Source organism: Chiloscyllium punctatum, chromosome 45, assembly GCF_047496795.1.
Source record: "Chiloscyllium punctatum isolate Juve2018m chromosome 45, sChiPun1.3, whole genome shotgun sequence".
Lineage (NCBI taxonomy): Eukaryota > Metazoa > Chordata > Chondrichthyes > Orectolobiformes > Hemiscylliidae > Chiloscyllium > Chiloscyllium punctatum.
Window position 1 is genome coordinate 15,986,703 of NC_092783.1, and position 21,994 is coordinate 16,008,696.

Here is a 21,994-nt window from a genome sequence, read left to right on the forward strand (position 1 = left end):
CAGCAGAAATTCATCCCAAGGAAGAAGAAACATTCTAAGGGAAGGATGAGGAAACACTGGTTGACAACAGAAGTCAGTGACAGCTTAAAAGCAAAAGGAAAAGCATACAATATGTTGAAGGTTAGTGAGAAGCCAGAGAAATGGGGAAGGTTTTAAAAATCAGGTTAGGATAACTAAAAAAGAAAGGGGGGCAGAAATGAAACATGTGGGTCAGCTAGCTAGTGATATAAAAGAAGATTGCAGGAATTATTTTAGATATATAAAAGGTAAGAGGGAGTGTTGTTGGCAAATGAGGATGGAGAAGTAGTAATGGGAACAAAGAAATGATGACGAAGCTAAATAGAAACTTTGCATCAGGTCTCACAGTAGAAGACACCAGCAGCATGTCAGAACATCAAGAGAGCTGCATTTCAGGTACGATGTGTTCTTGTGCCAATTCTTTAAATGAGGGTGGAACCATCTGGACTAGACAGCTAACAGGTACAAAAAAACTACACACACACACACACACACACACACACAGACACACACACACACACACACACACAAAGACACACACACAGACACACACACACGTACACACACAGACACATACACGTGCACACACACAACACACACACACGTACACACACAGACACATACACGTGCACACACAACACACACACACGTGCACACACACACACACACGTACACACACAGACACATACACGTGCACACACACAACACACACACACACACGTGCACACACACAACACACACACAACACACACAACACACACACAACACACACACACACCACACATGTGCACACACACACACACACACGTGCACACACACAACACACACACCACACACGTGCACACAAACACACACACACAAAACAGAAATTGCTGGAAAATCTGAGCAGGTCTGGCAGCATCTGTGAAAAGAAATCAGAGTTACTGTTATGGGTACAGTGACCCTTCCTCAGAATAGAAACACTGCTATTGGGATCAATTTGTGAAACATTCTTCTGCATTGTGTTCATGATAAATAAAACAGGCTCACTGAAATATTTATTCATGTTCAAACCTTTTATTTGCCCTCTGTTCCCTACATCCCTTGCATTACACTATTGTATAACAGAGTGAGTGTCAATCACAACTACAGAATGAAGCTTACAACGATTTAACCAGTGCAGTCAGGTTACATGATTCCATGGTTACATTAGAATTGTTCACACAATCAATAAACTGCTTCAAAATTTAAAAAATACTTCCCATGCTCTATTTTGTTCAACATTTGGCATCTGTAAACTTTAAAGGTTCAATTTGAGGGAGTTAAAAATTGCACACTGCCAGGTTCTAGTCCAACAGGTTTATTTGGAACACTAGCTTTTGGAGCACCGCCCCTTCATCAGGTGGGTGTTGGGAACCACCTGATGAAGAAGCAGTGCTTTGAAAGCTAGCACTTCCAAATAAACCCATTGGACTAGAACCTGGTGTTGTGCAATTTTTAACCTTGTCCATGCACCGCACCCCCCCTCCCCCAGTCCAATATGGCACCTCCAAACCTGAGGGAGGATCAAGATCAACTGGCTTTATAATGACATTTGCTAGCGAAGCATTTTCAAAGCTGAGTACATTTGATTACCACAATATTTTGAGATATATCAGAAAGGTGTGAATATTGCTAAACAAAAAAGGCAGATTTTGTCTCAATGCAACGAAGTAGATGGCAGCCATTCTCTGGTGTATTTTTCTATTGGTAATGCCTTGACCAATCTGTGTTTAAAATTTAGACTCAACTTGATATTTAACTGTGAATCATCATTAATTGGAGCATTCTCCATGGCAGTATATCTAACAATTAGAGTCTGTTTGTCAAGTAATCAGCATTCCCTTCATACCATATAAATGTTGTTTTCCTTTTACATTAGTTAGCATTTCTTATGAATTGTTCTGAGTGATATACAAGGCTGATATTATCAAATACTATCAAAAAAATGAATTTGTGATAGCGTCATTACTGACGGAGTGGAAAAATTTCTGAAAAATCAAGTTTCGTCATTATGAGCCAGCCAACCATCTCTGATAGTGATGGAGCAATTTCCCGTTTTTGTTACAGTAGCTGAAATAACTACATTCCCTCCACTGACAAGAATTTGTTCAGATCCTGAACTCAATTCTGCTTTAGCAAAATAACTTGAAGGTTCAAGTTCATAGTACATCTTGTAATACAGGTTTTCGTCTGTCAGCTCAGGCTCAATTGGGATGTATACAGCAAAAACTGTAGAGTATAGATTATAATCATAGGGGTTTGAAAAGAGCAGTGAGAACTGGGTATGACCAAAAGCATAGGTGAGCACCCCAACACTACCGCGGGCTGTGCCTGAAGTCCGAACAAACAGAGCATCTCCTTTCTTCCCGGGATTGATCAAGGGTGTTGGTAAGTTGTATACATAACCACTGTAAATGTACACCCTAGAGAGAAGAACATAGTGTGTTAAAAGCACAAGAAGTAGGAACATGAGTAGGCCTTTTGCCCCCTCAACCCTGCTCCGCCATTCAATAGGATCACAGATAAACTGACATTCCTCACAACCGTTTTCCTGCCTTTTCCCCGTAACCCTTAATTCTCTTGATCAATAACCCTTGATCAAAAATCTATCTCAGCCTGAAAGATAAACAAGGACTCTGCCCGCACAGCTCTCTGTGCAAAGAGTTCTTAAGACTCCCAAATTTTCTTTAAGAAGAAATTCCTCATTACTTCGGTCTTAAATCAGCATCCCTTTGTGCTGATGTTATGTCCTCTAGTCCTTAACTCTCCAATGAGGGGAAACATCGCCTCAGCATTTACCCTGTCAATCCCCTTAAGAATCCTATATGTTTCAAAGAGATCACCTCTCATTCCTCCAAACTGCAGTAAGTACAGTCCCAAACAAAAAACTAAGAACTGCAGATTATAGAATTATTATACCACAGAAGCCTCATAGTGTGGAAACAGGCCATTTAGCCCAACAAATCCACACCAAACCTCTGAAAAGCATCCTACTCAGATACATCCTCCTTCCCTATCCCCGTAAATCTGCATTTCCCATGGCTAAGGCATCTAACCTACACATCCCTGAACACTATGGACAATTTGCACATCTTAGGACTGGTGGCGGGGGTGGGGGGGAGGGTGGGGTGAGGGAGGGGGTGGGTGAGAAACCTGGAGCTCCTGGCGGAAGCCCACACAGACACAGGGAGAACGTGCAAACTCCACACAGAGAGTCACTTGAGGTTGGAATGGAACCCAGGTCCCCGGCACTATGAGGCAGCAGTGCTAACGACTGAGCCATCGTGCCACTGGAAATCTGAAACACAAACTGAAATTGAATGAGAAACACAGCAAGTCTGGCGTCATCTGTACAGAGAAAGCAGCGTTAATGTTTCAGGTCCAGTGAGCCTCCTTCAGAACCTTCAATTCAATAAAGTCCCAAACTGTTTAGCCTTTGTTCATAAGGCAATGCCTCCATACCAGATATCATCCACCTGAATCTTCTCTGAACTGTCCCCAGTGAACTGCCTCCAATTAAGTAGATATTTATTCAAACCTCTGACAGCATTTCCTTACAATTACAGCCAGAGAAGGATTAGTCTCTAAAAGTCTGAATAGGGGGCCAACAGCAAATTAATCATAATCAAAAATACCAAAATAAACCAACCAGGAAATGAAATTGTGCCATATTATCCTTAGTGGATTCATATCAAGTTAGTTCATCTTGTTTATTTTAAACACAAACACTGCTAATTAAACTTTGAGCTACAGGGAGAGGTTGAATAGGCTAGGGCTGCTTTCCCTGGAGGGTCAGAGGCTGAGGGGTAACCTTATAGAGGTTTATAAAATCATGAGAGGTGACTTTATAGAGGTTTATAAAATCATGAGGGGCAGGGATGGGCTAAATAGACAAAGTCTTTTCCCTGGGAGGGGGGAGTCCAGAACTAGAGGACATAGGTTTAAGGTGAGAGGGGAAAGATATAAAAGAGACCTAAGGGGCAACTTATTCATGCAGAGGTTGGTACGTGTGTGGAATGAGCTGCCAGAGGAAGTGATGGAGGCTGGTACAATTGCAACATGTAAAAGGCATCTGGATGGGTATATGAATAGGAAGTGTTTGGAGGGATATGGGCCAGGTGCTGGCAGGTGGGACTAGATTGGGTTGGGATATCTGGTCGGCATGGACGGGTTGGACCGAAGGGTCTGTTTCTGTGCTGTACGTCTCTATGACTCTAAAAATGCTGGAAGTCAAACGTTGTTTTAGCGCTGCAAACTCTCCAGTCCTGACACAGAGAACTGGGCAGACTGCAGTTGTGAGTCTCAATTATCTACAGACAGAAGCCTCAAGGTTGCCATGATTTCTGACATACCCTCATTCTCTTTGGCCTACCTTTTCCTTCAGCTAAATCGGCTGTGAGTTGGGGATCCACCCTTGCCAACCCTCTTCTCTCTTCACACATGGTCGTAATGACTAGCAAAGTAGGCTCGAAGGGCTGAATAGGCTACTCCTGCTCCTAGTTTCTATATTTAAGATCAAATGCACCAAAATTTCAGTCATCCCATTTTATTATCTCCTTCTTGTGCCTGATTCCATTCCTGTGAAGCTCCTTGATCTGTTTGCCTATTTTACAGGTGGTACATAAATGTAAGTGTGCATCAAGGCCAACTGAGTTCAAAGCAACTCATGGGAAATTTTACAGCATCAGAGATCTTTTCAAAGCCCCCTGCTTGTCAAGTGAAGGCAAAACCAACTGAGACCTTAAACTATGTGTGTGATACATATTTACTTTTAGTGAATAATTTATCTACTTAATGGGAGCAAAGATGAGTACATTTGGGAGAAAGAACTTGAATGTTGTGCTGCTAGGGTTAGTAGCGACTGGTGGGAGAAGACTTACATTAACATCGGCATGGACCACTTAGGTTGCTTGGCCCTGTTCAGTGCTGCACATCTTGTGAAACATGTAATTTTATCAAAGTAAAATCCTTACGTTTATATAGTACTTACCAAAACCTCAGGATAACCCAAAACATTTTAAGGTTAGGTAAGTATTTCTGAAATGTAGTTGTTGATGTAACATAAGAAAAAAAACAGGCAATTTGTACAAAACTAGCTTCTACAAACAGCAAACTATTATCACACACACTGGACCAGTAAAACTATCAAGAAAGCTCTAGCTTAATGTTGTGCTGCGACTTCTTAAATGATTTTTATAAACCTCTATAAGGTCACTCCTCAGCCTCTGACGCTAATTTTAGTCCATTTTGTCGCATTTTTATGTTTGTCTGGAAAATATCAATAATTATACACAGTACTCTATAAACTTTTTGAAGACAAGGATTGCTGGTGAATTCTGAGATATCCACAGAGTAGCAAGGTGTTCTGGGAGTGGGGTGTGGTAAGATATGGCTGGAATCGGATGTGAGGGATGGTATAGGGGTGGGGTAGGTAGTTAATCAGGCAAGTTTGGTAAGATACAGTGAGAAAACTTGCTAGGCCTTACAGGGGAAATCCCTCCAAAAACCCCAATACAACTCAGACTTATCCAAAAACACGTACAATTCAGCCCTGGTTCTTGTTGAGATGAATGTTTTTATGTCCATTAATAAACCTTGCATTTTCCACTATTATACCTCAAGCTTTTACATAATGTGTGTTCTGTGCTTACTATTACTGTCACATAAGAACATACAAACAAGGAACGAAAGTAGGCCATTCAGCCCTTCAGTGCTGCTCTTCCATTCAATAAGATTACGGCTGACCTGATTTTAACCTCAATTCTTTATCTCTGCATATCCTGGATAATATTTAATCCCTTTGGCAATCAAAATTCTATCTACTTCTACCTCTGACACATTGCATATATGTAACTGACTGACATACCAAACCATATGGGTGGCATGGTGGCACAGTGGTTAGCACTGCTGCCTCATAGTGCCAGAGAGCTGGGTTCAATTGCCGCCTCAGGCGACTGTGTGGAGTTTGCACATTCTCCCCGTGTCTGCGTGGGTTTCCTCCCACAGTCCAAAAGTGTACAGGTCAGATGAATTGGCCATGCTAAATTGCCCGTAGTGTTAGGTGAAGGGGTAAATGTAGGGGAATGGGTTGCGGGTCGGTGTGGACTTGTTGGTCCGAAGGGCCTATTTTCACACTGTAAGTAATCTAATCTAATACTCCCTTGCAGTGAGAGCAAATAAGTCACTGCAAGGACCTCTTATGCTGGAATGTCACAAACCAGGATATCATGTGACTGTTTTAAAGCTACACTGCCTCTTGGGCCTGGAGTCTGCGTTTTAATACATCATCCCCCTTTTCCCTTTAAAAGTTCGGAATTTTTTTTACAAACATGTACAATGATGACATGGATATATAATTTTGACATATAACATGATCAGATCACAATCTGTAGTGGGCTGTTTGTTGAATATCATTTGGGATTTGTCCTGCTTGATACTTTCTGCATGGGTGATGAAATTCAAATTGGATAAGTTGACTTATTCTTTCTAGGGCTTGTCCATTGGTCATCACAACATCACATGACCAAGGCTGGATACAATGATGTAGTATCTGTCCACAGATCCATGTGATCGTGTGAAAATCTCAAAATCTGATCCTTGGTTTGAGTTGGTTCAAGTTGGGATAACTGTTTGCACACTCTTCTACCATTAAGACCTTCTTCCCAACCTCATGCACATGTGGTTGGATGGTTAAAGTTTGAGAAAAGAACTTTCCTCATCTATCTGCTGAAGCATGACAGCTATTGGTGAGGCTAAAGTTTGATGAGTAGCACATGGATATAGTGTAGCTATCCAAAAATCTTGACAAGTTATGATTATCATAACTTTTACTATGTGAATGGTGCATTCTGTGAGGCTTATACTGAGGCTAGTGAGGGGAAGGTGTAATATGTTAAACACCCCATTTCCTACATGCCCAGCGTACTGCAAACCATTGTCAGGCACAATTTGTTGAGGAATATAATAGTCAATTTGTCAACAACTGATGCACTGGCAGTATCTTTGATTTTTGGCACAAAAGGAAATTTGGTGAAATAGCCAGTCATTTGAATCTAATCATGTCTTTGGACATGGAAAATATCCATTATGTAATGTTTTTAGTAAAGCGAGATCCTGTGGGAGATGACAGGTGCCTTTAATTGCTTCGGTTTACGGAGTTGATATGTATCACACAACTTAATGAATTGATCATTGTCCTTATTGTTGCTGGCACAATATGTGGGTTCTCATGCCAACCCCTTGGGTTTTTTTCAGGATCCTCATGGCGCATATGAATATGATCCAGCATGGTTCAACATGGAGCTTGTAGAATAACTACCTGCTTGTCTTTGAAGATTACATTCTCAGAGAGTACGGACTCATTTCTGAATGTCAAGAGGAAATGGATGAGCTCAGGGATCTGAGCTGGTGTTCAGGCAAATGATGATATTTTTGCAGCTGATCATCAATTGTTGTAACTTGCTGAATCTGATCTGACTGGCAGTGACCAAAATGCATAAGACTGTTGTTGAGACTACATTCCAGTTCAGATTTGCTAATCGCCACTTGTAGATCTTTTATTTTTATTAGGATTTGGAAATTTGCTCACAGTATTGGAATTGACCTTTAGGGAACCTGATTTGTGTCTACTTTGAAACAAGTAGCCTTGAAAACTTCCCAAATTGTCTTTGGAGTTGTAGAGGTGCACTTATTTGAGGTTTTTGACAATTTCTTTTAAATGATTTGTGATCAGTATGAACAGTGAAATTCTTGCAAGGTAGCTACACCTGAAACCATTGTGTTCCAAAAACTAGAGCAGAGGTTTTCCTTTCAATGGTCAATTGTTGTTCACCTGCATTGTCGTATGGATCTTAGAACCAAACTGAATTGCCTTGCTATCCTGTAATAGATATCATCTCAAGGTTTTCTGGGAAGCATCTACTTACAGTATGCTAAGATTTCAGGGAACAAAACATTGAAGATCACACTGCAGGATGATAAAATATGCTTCAGAGGCTGAAAGATACACTGGCGATTTTCCTGCCATGTGTATGCTGTGTTTTGTGAGGATGATTCAAATTGGAGAGACTTTAGTCACAGGATTTGGAACATACAGGGATTACAAAGTTGAAGAAACTGAGACACCTTTGTAAATCATCTAATTCGGAAGATTGTGTTGTGCTCATGGTCAGATCTTCTGAGGACTGCAATGTCATCTGTGAAACAGAGATAACCTGATAGATTTTTAACAATGTAATCCACATGTTGTTGAAATATATCCTGGCTAACAGATAATCCAAATAGTAATGTGAAGAAACTGGATCTATTGTAAGGTGTTTGAAAGGTTGTCAGTTCCTGTGACTGCTGAGAGATTTAAGGAACAATTTGGTTTTGACATCAAGCTTGGCAAAATGCTCAGTGTTTGAGATATTGGGGCTCAGCTCTTCCAGGGTTGGACTCTTAGCTGGGCATCTTTTTTAGTGCAAAATTCAGTCACCTTGGAATTAAACAGACACGTATACTACCATCTCTTCTCAAAACAGAAAACGTTCTGGTCAGCGAGAACCTAATTAACCTGTTGTGATTTTGGTGCCTGTTCTTGAACTGCCCACCCCCCAGCAGGACAGCTTTAGCTGTACAGACGGTCCCCGATTTACAGACATCCGACTTATGAATGCTTGTTGTTACGAATGCGATACCATACATGGTTGTAATTAAAGACCCGACAATGTAATTATGAACAGCTGCTTTCCACTGTCATGTTTTGTGTTCCAACTTGACAATAATTTGACTTGCAAACAGACTCCAGAATGAAACCCATTCAGAATGCGGGGACTGCCAGTGTGCTGATCAGTCAGCACTCAGTGAAGCTGTAGGCCACCTGGCCTTTGCAAATGGCACTCAGAAGGAGCAAAAATGTATGAATGGCAAGAAGCCGTCCTTGTACACTGTAGCTGCTGCTGGACAAAGACAGATTCCAATCTGCAATCAACATTCCTGTAATCTCTGAAGCTATGTTGCTGCTGGGTCGTTAAGGAACTGATTTTTATCTTCTTCCATTTTCTTGGCAGAAATTTATGCAAAAGTGTAGAGAAAAGCTATTGCGAGCAGTAAACTTGGGAGACAGGATTGCTTTCTTTTTGAGATTATGCTGTAGTTTTATTGGAATATCTTGCATGAATATTGCTGGATACTTTCAATGGTTCATGATTTTCTTCATAGCCAGCTTCATCCACTACCCCAAGAGAGGACAGTTGGATCAAAGGGTCTGTTTCCATGCTGTACATCTCTATGACTACGACTAAGAAACTACTTTCCTGGAGATGAATGAAATTGTGTGCATGTTTGTAGCGAAAGTGCCTACTGAAGGATTTATCTAAGGTTGAATGTGTTCTCCAAATTAAGGTTTGAAACGTGCTGCTCCTGCCAGTTTCTCTTTCAGTTTCTTCTTTGGTTTTTCAAGATTGGCTACATCATCATGCTGATGTGCAAGGGTCGCTAACTCATTTAAGGTGGCTTTGTTCATTTCCTGTTACATAAATTGGGTTCAACGTCACTGTGCTTGCAGGTCAGATGACTTCTGTATAAACAGAAACTCCTGGGTCAATTAACAGTGTTTCCTTCCAATTGAAAATCCCAAATATTAAGTCAGTTGAAAGAATTAAAGATTAATAATTCACTGGAGTACTCTGCAGTGCTGTAAATATGTAAATAAATATGGCAGCCAAAGTGAGCTCAGCAAGAGACCACAGGCAGTGATGAGATTAAGGCCAAATGCTTTAGCGTGATGTTGCCTGGGGTGTAAGCATTGGCCACAGTACTTAGGAGAAATCTCCCACTCTTCATTGAATCAATCAAATAAGCAAAAAAAAAAATAATTGTTTTATCAGCAGGGAGATGGATCAGTTTCAACCTTTCCAACCGGGAAAAGCCTCAACTACCTGGCAACTGGAACCAATGAATGTTACATCCAAGTTGGTAACTGTTTCAATCTATGCAATTAAACTGGGTTTCTTCCTGGTCTGGAACATACAGTTATACCTTTGAATACTCACGCAGGTGAGGTGAAGAATTGATTCTCGGTGTTGTTACTAATTTCAACATCAACAGCTCTATTAAATTCATCCGATGTTGCAGCCATTCTGTAAAGATCAGACAAAACGGCACTCAATCAGTGGGACAAATTCACAAATGCAAACACCATGTTATCAGAAAATAAAAGGCAATATTCCACAGTGATTGTCAATCTTAAATTTTGATGGAATCCAGCAAGGTTTCAATTCTTTAATGAATTGTGTTAATTCATGGGCTGATAATGTGCAAAACTCCATTTACTCAGGCTCTGTGGTTGTCAACAGTCAGGGTCTTTCAGGATACCGGGAATTTTCAGGAAGTCTGGTACATGTAGGAGACTTGAATAGACAAGGAAGACAGTTTATGGGACTTGCTACCAATGGCACGGTTTGTGCCTTCACAGGTTTTCGGACATTGTTATGAACAACAATGGCCTGGGATTCAAAGCCAACTGATCTGATTTAATTGAGTAAGGAAGGGGATTGGCAGAAAGGGAGATGTGCATTGTTACATCACTGAGAATGTGAGTTTTGTTGATTTTAAGAAAGACTTTTTAAAACGCATTCCTGGGATATGGAAGGCACTGGTGAAACTCCTATTTATTCCTGATTCCTAGTTGCCCTGTAGATGACGAAAAGGAGTCTTCATTTTGAACCATGAAAAGTGTCATCAGACAGTTCAAAGGACACACATTTGAATTGATCTCAAGGTATGAAATGTCAAGCACATGAGTATCGCTAATTGTACCACTAAAGGGAAACTAAGAATGGATTAGTGGCTAGTTTTCTGTTTTAAAAGCCACCAGTTACATCTTGCATGCAGAAATGTTGAAGAAGTGCTGCAGTGTTTGCAGTGTCCTCTTTTGGTTGCAATGTTAAGTCATACCCCACCTGCCATCTGAGATGGGCATAAAGAATACCTTGGTTTGATTCAATGAAGAGTGGGAGATTTCTCCCCAGTACTGTGGCCAATGCTTACACCTCAGGCAACACCACGATAAAACATTTGGCCTTAATCTCATCACTGCCTGTGGTCTCTTGCTGAGCTCACTTTGGCTGCCATATTTATTTACATATTGACAGCACTGCAGAGTACTCCAGTGAATTATTAATCTTTAATTCTTTCAACTGACTTAATATTTGGGATTTTCATTTGGAAGGAAACATTGTTAATTGACCCAGGAGATTCTGTTTATGCAGAAGTCATCTGACCTGCAAGCACAGTGACGTTGACAACAAAAATACCCTGTACCTAAGTAACATTGCCAAGAAACTGATTTGCATGAGGACAGCTGACAGTCAGCAACAGATCTCTCATCTTCAGGAAAGGCTACAAACAAAAGGAAACTTATTAAAACCAAACTTAATCATGCCTGTACAATAAAAGTCTCCTTACATAATAGTTCATATTAACTTTGAGCTCTTTGTATTTCCACAAAAGAAAGACTTTCTCCTCCATCAAACTATCTCTACGTGTGCCAGTTGAATGGGAACACTGGTTATCTCTGCACAGGATTCTTAGAAAACTTCTGCAAATTTTCTTTTTAATCCCTGTGGTTTGATTGTGTTATGCGACTGACAATAACCAGGTTTCATAGGTCTGCAGTTTCTTTGAATTAGTTTGACTTATTCAAATCTTGCATAACATTGATTGGTTTGAGTTCCTTTTTATCCTCAACTTTAAGCTACTCCAAGGCACTTGCCAATTCTTGACATTCTGGGTCTTGTATTTATTAATTGAAAATGTCCTGAAGCTTTTCCATGGCTTGCTGATTCCATTGCAGACTTCAGCTGTCATTTATGTGGATCAATAATTTCTGACCACTGAATATTGATCTGATATCTGCAGTACTGAGTACAAGCTTACCCTCCTTAGTTGTAGAAGGATATAATTGTATTAGAAACAGTTCAGAGAAGGCTTACTTGACTCATTTCTGGGATGGTGGGCTTATCTAATGAAGAAAGATTCAAAACATTGGGCCTGTATCTATCAGAGTAGAGAAAAATTGGAGGTGATCTTATCAAAACATATAAGGTGCTCAAGGGACTGGATTGGATACATTCTGAGAATATGTTTCCCCTTGTGGGACAGGCTAGAAATAGGTGCACAGTTTAACTATATGCACTCTCATTTCTGGTGAGCAGCCCTGTACGATTTAACAAGCCAGCTCACTATCACCTTCTCAAAGGAAACTAGAGATGGCAATAAACATCAGTCCACCCAGCAGCGTTCATGAGTGAGTAATTTCTTTTTGTTAAAAGTCCATAAATCAACACAATCGCATCTGATCTGACTCTTGACTCCCAATACTCTTGACTCCCTTGTCTATAAACAATCTGTCTCACTCAGCCTTGAATCAATTCAATGCCCTGGTCTCTGGTGAACAGAATTCCACAGATTAACAACTTTCCAAAAGATAGCATTTCTCCTCATCTCCATCGGAGGAGCTGAAGCTTCAAGAGTCTCATTGGCTCAGGAGACTGAACGGGCCATTAGATTACTAGATTAGATTACTTACAGTGTGGAAACAGGCCCTTCGGCCCAACAAGTCCACACCGACCCGCCGAAGCGCAATCCACCCAGATCCATTCCTTTACATTTACCCCTTCACCTAACACTACGGGCAATTTAGCATGGCCAATTCACCTGACCTGCACATTTTTGGACTGTGGGAGGAAACTGGAGCATCCGGAGGAAACCCACGCAGACACGGGGAGAATGTGCAAACTCCACACTGAGAGTCACCTGAGGCAGGAATTGAACCCGGGTCTCTAGCCTGTGAGGTAACAGTGCTAATTCTTGAATCTTAGTCAAACATTCCTATTGGCTTAAGCATAGCCTTTTATTTGGATAGTTTTTTTTATCAGCTGCTGGCAGTTATTGATCTACCAAAAGATGGACTGTCACTGAGGTTTCAATATTTTTCTTTAAACATGCAAGTTAGAGGTTGGCGTTCTCTGTGCCTGATTGTAATGATATTGGACAATTGGTTCCTATCATTATAGGTGGGACATCATCCATGTAGTGGACAGTGAAGGAAGTTATCTTGGAGTACAATGGGACATTGATCAGATGGGCCATTGGGCCAAGGAATGGCAGATGAAGTTTAATTTCTGGCAGGAAAATGGAGGGACCCAAAAGACCTGGCCCAGGAAGGAGAACTGACACGAAACTTTCCCAACCCCATAAGACACCTGCCTGACATGAAATCTACCAGAACATCCCTGGAAAGCAGCCCAAACACTTCTGTAAAAAATGTGGCTCCCTGGAGCAGCAAATTGGCAGCAACTGAAACCAGGAACTAATTGGGCAAATTGGAACACAAGCAGAAACTTACTTTCTCCACTGGATCCTAAGCGAACTTAAAAACCACACAGTAAATTACCTGCTACACTGGGTCTGAAGCAGACCCTCTGCAAACATACACAAAACTGCAACCTATCTGCTCCACAGGGTCCTAGGAAGGATCGCTTAACTGGAAGCAGTCACAATCCACTCCACCAGAACATGGGACACTCAAATGTAAGAAACCTGCGAGGAAACAGGGTAAGCATGCTAGTAAGACTGAGACTATGCGATTTGAAGAACCACCCCCCCCCCCCCCCCCCACCTAAACCCCCCCCACCCCACCCCCGCCCCCAGCTTACTCCTAGCAAATGTACAATCTCTGGAGAACAAGATGGATGAACTCGGATCACAGCTCAGCTTCCAGAGTGAACTGCTGTGTACTCTGCTTCACAGACACCTGGCTCAACCCATCCATTCCCGACTATGCACTTCAGGCTGATGATTTTTCCATCCATCATATGGACCATGCAGCGTCCTCGGGTAAGACAAAGGGTAGAGGGTTTGATTTTTAATCAACAACTTGTGGCACACAGACATTGCAACCCTGGGCAGCCATTGCTCCCCAAACCTTGAATTCCTCACCATCAAATGCTGCCCCTTCTATCTACCATGGGAATTTACTGCTGCTATACTAGCTCCTGTGTACATACTGCCACGAGTAAAGGTTGAGGAAGCTCTGGATGTGCTGTACATCCATCACTAACACCCTGGAGACTGAATATTCCAAGGCCCTGTTTATTGCAACTGGTGACTTTAATCAAGCCAATCTAAGGAAGGTGTTCCCAAGTACCACCAGAATGTTACCTGCCCCACCAGGGGCCTGAACATTTTAGATCACTGCTACACTACTGTGAAAGATACCTACCACTCTATTCCCTGCCCTCATTTCGGGAACTCCGACCACAAGGCCGTGTTTCTTCTCCCAACTTACAGGCAAAATCTCAAGCAACAGACCCCCTCGCGGATAAATGTCCAGTGCTGGTCGAAGGAGGCAGCGGATCAACTCCGGTGCTGTCTGGAATCAGCTGACTGGGCCATGTTCAACAGGCCGCAGGTACCTTGGATGAGTACGTCACCACCGTCACAGACTTTATCAGCAAGTGTGTGGAGGACTACTTACCGAGGAAGTCAATCCGGGTGTTCCCCAATAGGAAATCCCGGATGAATCAGGACATACAGAACTTGCTAAAAACTAGATGTGAGGCTTTCAGATCAGGAGACCCACTCAAATATAAGGAATCCAAGTATGACCTTTGCAGAGCCATTAAGTGGGCGGCACGGTGGCACAGTGGTTAGCACTGCTACCTCACAGCGCCAGAGACCCGGGTTCAATTCCTGCTTCAGGCGACTCTGTGTGGAGTTTGCATATTCTCCCCTTGTCTGCGTGGGTTTCCTCCGGGTGCTCCGGTTTCCTCCCACAATCCAAAAATGTGCAGGTTTGGTGAATTGGCCATGCTAAATTGCCCGTAGTGTTAGGTGTAGGGGAATGGGTCTGGGTGGGTTGCGCTTCGGCGGGTCGGTGTAGACTTGTTGGGCCAAAGGGCCTGTTTCCACACTGTAAATAATCTAAAGACAGCCAAGGACCAATGCCGATCCAAACTAGAGACCCAGATAGACCCCGGTGACTATGGCAAGGATTGATTGACATCACAGGTTCTAAAAAGAGACAGTGCAAGATAGCAGATGATGACATATCCCTTCCAGATCGCCTCAACACCTTCTATGTTCACTTTGAGCAGACTTTCTGTGGAGAGGTAACACCTATTCCGACAGTCCTGACAAACCTATCCCAACAGTCACTGTATCAGAGGTCAAATCAGTTTTCCTTTGTGTAAACCCAAGGACCAGACGGAGTACCAGGCCGAGCACTCAGAGCATGCACAGATCAACTGGCAGAGGTCATCTCGGACATCTTCAACCTCTCCCTGTGACAGGCCACTGTCCCTGCCTGTTTCAAGGGGGCTAACATCATCCCTGTGCCTAAGAAGGCTCATTCAGCATGTCTCAATGACGATCGCCCAGTGGGCCTAACTTTGGTGGTCATGAAATGCTTTGAAACGCTGGTCACGGTATTAATCAACTCCAGTCTCTCCACTACTCTTGACCCACTCCAATTTGCCTATTGGACCAATAGACCCATGTCAGATGCCATATCACTTGCCCTTCACTCCTCCCTAGAACATCTTGACACCAAGAACTGCTACGTAAGAATCCTACTCATTGACTATTGTTCAACCTTTAACACAATTATCCCCTTGAGACTGATTACAAAACATAGTGATCTCGGACTAAGCTCCACTCTCTGCAACCGGATCCTCAGTTTCCTGACCCACAGGCCACAATCAGTGAAGATTGGGTACAATATTTCATCCTCACTAACACTTAACACTGGAACCCCTCAGGGGTGCATACTCAGCCCCCTACTATACTCACTGTATACTCATGACTGTGTCGCTAAATACCAGACTAATGCTATCTACAAGTTCACTGATGAAATCACCATAGTCAGTCAAATTTCAGATGGTGACGAAACAGACTACAGATGGGAAGTGGAAGACCTGGAAAAATGGTGCACTGAAAACAACCTAACTCTCAGTGCTGGCAAAACCAAGGAACTCATTATTGACTTTCGGCGAGATGTTACTCATGCCCTCCTACACATTAACAGCACAGGGGTGGAACGAGTGGAGAGTGTCAAGCTCCTGGGAGTGGTCATTAACAACAAGCTTTCTTGGACTCATCATATGGACACACTGGTTACAAAGGCCCAACAACGTCACTTCTTCCTCAGGCAGCTGAGAAAATTTGGCATGACGGTGAATACACTTGCCAACTTTTAGATGTGTGCCATTGAGAGCATTCTGTCTGGATGTATCACTACCTGGTATGGCAACTGTACTATTCATGATCAGCGACAGTTACAGTGAGTGGTGAACTTGGTCCAGACCATCACAAAGGCCAACCTCCCATCTACAGAATCCATCTACCAGGCCCGCTGTCAAGGAAAAGCCGCCAGCATTCTCAAAGATCCATCCCACCCTGGCAATGTTTTTCTACAACCTCTACCATCGGGGAGACGGTACAGAAACCTGAACACATGCACCAGCCGGTTTTGAAACAGTTTCTACCCTACTGTTGTTAGACTACTGAATGGACTTACAAACTCTTAGCATTTAACTGTACCTATGTTTTGGTTTTGCTGCTGTTTACCTATTATTTAGTTATCTATGCTATTTAAAATGTGGTCTACCTGTATTGCTCGCAAGACAAAGCTTTTCGCTGTGCCTCGGTATGTGTGACAATAAATTCAATTCAATTCAATTTAGATAAGTGTGAGGTTTTCCATTTTGGTAAGGCCTTGTACACATAGTGGAAGGGTCCTGGGGAGTGTTGCCAAACAAAGAAACCTTGGGGAACAGGTTTATAGTTCATTGAAGGAGGAGTCACAGGCAGACAGGGGAGTGAAGAAGGTGTTTGGTAAATTAAGTATAAGAGTTGGGAGGTCATGTTGCAGCTATTCATGATATCGGTGAGGCCACTTTTAGAATATAGCATTCAATCTGGAATCCCTGATATAGCAAATACGTAGTTATACTTGAGAGGGTGCAGAAAAGATTTACAAAATGTTACCATGGTTAGAGAGTTTGAGATAAGGGAGACGTTGAATAGGCCGGGGCTATTTTACCTGGGGCATCGGAGGCTGAGAGGTGACCTTATAGAGGTTTATTAAATCATAAGGGGCATGGATAGGATAAATAGACTTTTCTTAAAGGTCTTTTTCACAGGATTGGGGAATCCAAACCTAGAGGGCATATGTTTAATGTGAGAGGGGAAATATTTATAAAGGATCTAACCTTTTCATGCAGAGAGTGATACATGTATAGAATGAGCTGCCAGAGGAAGTGGTGGAGGCTGGTACAATTACAACATTTAAAAGGCACCTGGATGGGTATATGAATAGGAAGGATTTAGAGGTTCATGGGTCAAATACTGACAAATGGGTCTAGATTAATTTAGGATATCTGGTCGTAATGGACAAGTTGGATGGAAGGGTCTGTTTTCATGCTGTACATCTCTATGACTCTGTCCTGCCTGAAGCTTCAATACCTGTGATTCGGAATTGGACACCTGATACCTCTTCCCATCCATGATTGAACCTCACTTTCCAACTCCATAATCTAAGACGTCCCATATGTTTTGGTCACTTTGCTGTCTATAGAAATCTTTAAATAATCATGTGCATTAATTTGTGATTGAACCAGCATTAGATGTTCAGCTACATTTGTGTCAAGCATCTTCTACTTTCCATTGCACTTAGCTGTTGCATATGGAGCTGGAAAGGGTCATACCAAATAACGTTAAAAGCACCATCCACCATCTTGATATTATATAGACGTTTGGGCAGAAAAGTTTAGGAGCTCAAAGGGGTGTGGCCTAACATCTAGGCCTCCTCAGAGTCTTGAAAACAATATTGCTCACATCAATGGAACTTGTAACCAGTTGGTATCATGAAGCAAACTATATCCGGTTAGCTAGAAGAAATTCTTCTAGATATCCCAGGAAGTGATATTTATTTTTCCCCTTAAACCCAGTGGATCCTTGGTTTTTCCTGCACTGAGAGTGGTGACATAAACCTTCTTCATGGGCAGAAGCCCTTACTGCCTAGTGAGCTGGCATTCCCACCTAATACAACACAACACTGGCAGTTCCTTTAACTTCAGATGCCTGAAATTTTGCCAACTATGTCTCATGGGTGTGGGGTAAAAGCTGAGAATATGGGATGCCAATCTCTTTCTGGTTCCCTGTTTTATTCAGCCTTCATCAAAGGCAGAAATTTCTCTCTTGAGCTCCATGGGGCAGCCTGCCGGCTCAGTTGTTAGCACTGCTGCCTCACAGTACCAAGGGCCTGGGTCTGATTCCACCCTTTGGCAATTATCTGTGTGGAGATTGCATATTCTACCCATGTCTGTGTGGGTTTCCTCCCATAGTCCAAAGATGTGCAGGTTAGATGGATTGGCCATGCTAAATTGTGCCTAGTGTCCAGGGATGTGCAGGCTAGGTGGATTAGTCATGGGAAATGCAGGGTTACAAGGATAGGGTAGCAGTGGTTGGTTTGGGAGGAATACTATTTAGAGGGTTGGTGTGGATTCAATGGACTGAATGGACTGCTTCTATAATGTAGGGATTGTATGGAACTGGTTGATGTTGTTGCATGTCCTCACGAACTGTGCCACACGAAACCAAGAGGGCAGCAAAATCTAAGTCTTCTGATTCACTAAATTAATAACATTAGGGGTGTGTTCCTTATTTGTTTTCCCTCTTGAAAGATACAGGGTGTCCTCTTGTGCTTGGTTAGCATTATTTCTGAAGTCTTTTCTCCCATTTTCAGCTTTCTCTTCTGGGACAGAAAGGAAGATTCCACATTATCTTCCTGCAGTGCTGGATTGTCTGCAATGGGGGAGCAGTTCCCAAAGCACTGAGTCAATTTATTTTGCTATTAACCTCAAAAGGGTTAAAAAATTAATCAATAGGCCTTTCATAAAGAAGAATTCATCTTGTTTCTTAACATCATCTGAGGCGCAGACATTGCACATTACAGTGGGCTATTTTACCTTTCTGTTCTGGCAATGCCATCGACAGTCAGGTGAGTGAATATAAACAAGTTTTATTGATCATAACTATATAAAGGAATATTAAAAGAGGACAACTTCTGGAGTCTCACAGACTAAGGCTCCAGTTCCATGTGATCAGGTGTCACAATGACATTGTTCCATTCACACATGCTCAAGAGCTATTCTTACAGTAAGTATGTAGTTAACTTTCTACTTCAGATGATCATGAAGGGATCAACATACAGGTTGTTTTGTTCTAACGTGCGTCTCATTCATACAAAATCGCTATTACGCGATTGACGATTGACTGCTTCTAAAGCTTTTAAAGCATGTATTGGTTATAACGCAATTTTGGCCTCATTAGTTTAAATGGTGCTGCTATTGTGTGATTTTCTTATAACATGGGAATGCATGAGAACGGAATTACCACATAATAGCAAGAACTGACTGTTAACTGCAAGTTAAAAAGAAGTGCAGAGAATGCGGGAGAAACTCAGCAGGTCTGGCAGCATCTGTGGAGAGAGGAGTAAGAGTTACATTTTGAGTCCAGAATGATTCTTCTTCTGAAATTCACAAGTGCAATTCTTTCTTTTCAATGATGGAAATGATAATGATCAGATCTGATAGTCAATGAAAATTGTAAATAGGGACTCTGAACATCATGCTGTGCACCACAAAGCACAGAACATAACAGTTAAAAATCACAGAAGAATTTCCAAGTTTGACAAGTTATGCTCATACTATTAATGGTCAAATATCAGGACTTCATCACAGTCGACCAAACCACACCAGACCAAACCACTTGAATGTCAGAAAGACTAATGTCAAAGAGCTCATCTTTCCACTTCATTTCAGGCACACTGCTTCTGGCAGGCTCAATATTTGCATCTGGACTGACTCAGCATTGTGTGGCTGCCTTGTGGGGCTCCATGCACACAAACAGCGGAAGCTGCACTGGGAAACAGTGAGAGAAGCTGCACAGTTATTAAAAAGACAAAGATACGACACAAGAGAAAAGAGCTGTACTGATTTTTTTTTAAAAGAGGAAAAGCAGAGGACAATCATAGGATAAAAAAAGACTCACTTCAGTCGGACAGGAAGCTCGGGTTGAAGGCAGGCTGCTAATCATTGCAGTTCTGTAAATCTCCAAAAGGCTCAAGTCTTATTATGTTTGTCTTTACTGTTACTTTCACATCCCTGTGGCAACTGCTGTAACCACTCCCCAATGATCCCATACCGCAGCAAGTGGTACGCCTCTCTTGACATTTTCATCAAGTTTTAGAATTTTAAGCTATTTCATGCCCATATAATATTGCACTATGTTCACATGCAACAAACTCAAACTGAACAGAGATTTATTGCATCAATGTTTTAATAAAATAACACTAAATCATAAGACTAAACACTAGGCAGTTTACAGGGAAGGTAGATAAATACATGAAGGAGAACACAGGATGAAAGGAAGCTAGTTCAGTTTCAGTACTGTAAATTGGAGAAAGTTTTCTAAAGCGTCAACAATTAGGTTTTATTTTCTGAGACAAAGCTGGCATATGTGTAAACTATAATGAACGAACTTCTGAGAAAGCAAGGACCAAATGCTCTAGTCCCACACTGGTGAGTTTGTAAGCAAGGGAGATTACATTCCCATGATGGCTCACCCAGCATGATCCAACCCACTCTGACCATTCATTTTACTGAAGGCCAGCAAGGCCGAGACTGGCCCACACACCACTTCCCAAATTGAGTTCCTTTACAGAGTCCATTAATAACTATCCAGGCTGTTTACTGCCTAGCTTCAATTTCAAGGCTTGAAGGAAGAGTTGAAAGTCATGGAGAACTCCAAGTTCAGCTAAGAAGGAAGGTGACCCTCCTTGAAAGTCCTTATTTCAAAATAAGTGTGTGGCACTGTCTGCTCCCTCCTTTGGGTTTTCCCTCTTTTGTGGCCTCTCCATTGAGAGACTCACCTCCCTCCTTCTCTTCCTTTTTTGGTTTTTCTCCACTCTATCTCAGTCATACCTGCTGTAAGACACCACCAGCCAATCCCTCACTGACCTGATCCCTGCCTCCAGGACTTAGAATCTGTTTTGTGGCTCCAATCATAGCAAGTCCGACTACTGGCACTGCAGGATGGAGGAGGTGTATTTAGTAAGTCCTGTCTGCAGCAGGGCAGCCAGTATCAGGGATGTATTACTCATTCTTCACCTTGGAGGTCAGTCATCTCAGCTCAGGACATCTCTGCAGGAGTTCATCAGAGTAGTGTCCTAGGCCCAACCACCTTCGACAGTTTCAGCAATGACCTTCCCTCCATCATAAGGTGGGGATGTTCGCCGATGATTGCACAATGTTCAGTACCATTCGCAACTCCTCAGACACTAAAGAGGTCCGTGATCAAATGCAACAAGATCTGGACAATGTCCAGGCCTCTGCTGACAAATACCAGGTAACCTTTGCAGCACACAAATGTCAGGCAATGACCATCCAATATGAAACAATCTAATCACCACCCTTTGACATTCAATGGTGTTACTGTCACTGAATCCCCTATTATCAACATCCTAGGGGCTATCATTGACCAAAAACACAACTTAGCTTGCCATATGAACACAGTGGTTACACAAATAAGTCAGGGGGCTGGGAATACTGTGGTGAGTAACGTGCCTCCTGACTCCCCCAAGCCTGCCCACCATCTACAAGGCACCAAGGCAGGAGTGTGATGGAATACTCCCCACTTGCCTGGATGCGTCCAATAACACTCAAGAGGTTCGACACCAACCAGAACAAAGCTGCCTTTTTGATAGGCACCACATCAATAAACAGCCACTCCTTCCACCACTGAAATTGACCTGTCACAAAGATGTTACTACAGTTGTTATGGGGGACTTTAACATGCAGGCAGACTGGGAGAATCAGGATGATATTGGACCTCAAGAAAGAGACTTTGT

General features: G+C 42.3%; 1 long non-coding RNA gene across 1 annotated transcript; it reads right to left on the reverse strand.

Annotated features, from left to right (window-relative positions):
* Nucleotides 1–1,054: 1,054 nt before the first annotated feature.
* On the reverse strand, nucleotides 1,055–20,269 carry LOC140467186 (uncharacterized). Its single transcript, XR_011955356.1, has 3 exons — nucleotides 20,137–20,269; nucleotides 10,074–10,160; nucleotides 1,055–2,462 (listed from the first exon to the last, which is right to left on the reverse strand). It is a non-coding gene; the product is annotated as an uncharacterized lncRNA (long non-coding RNA).
* Nucleotides 20,270–21,994: the final 1,725 nt, after the last annotated feature.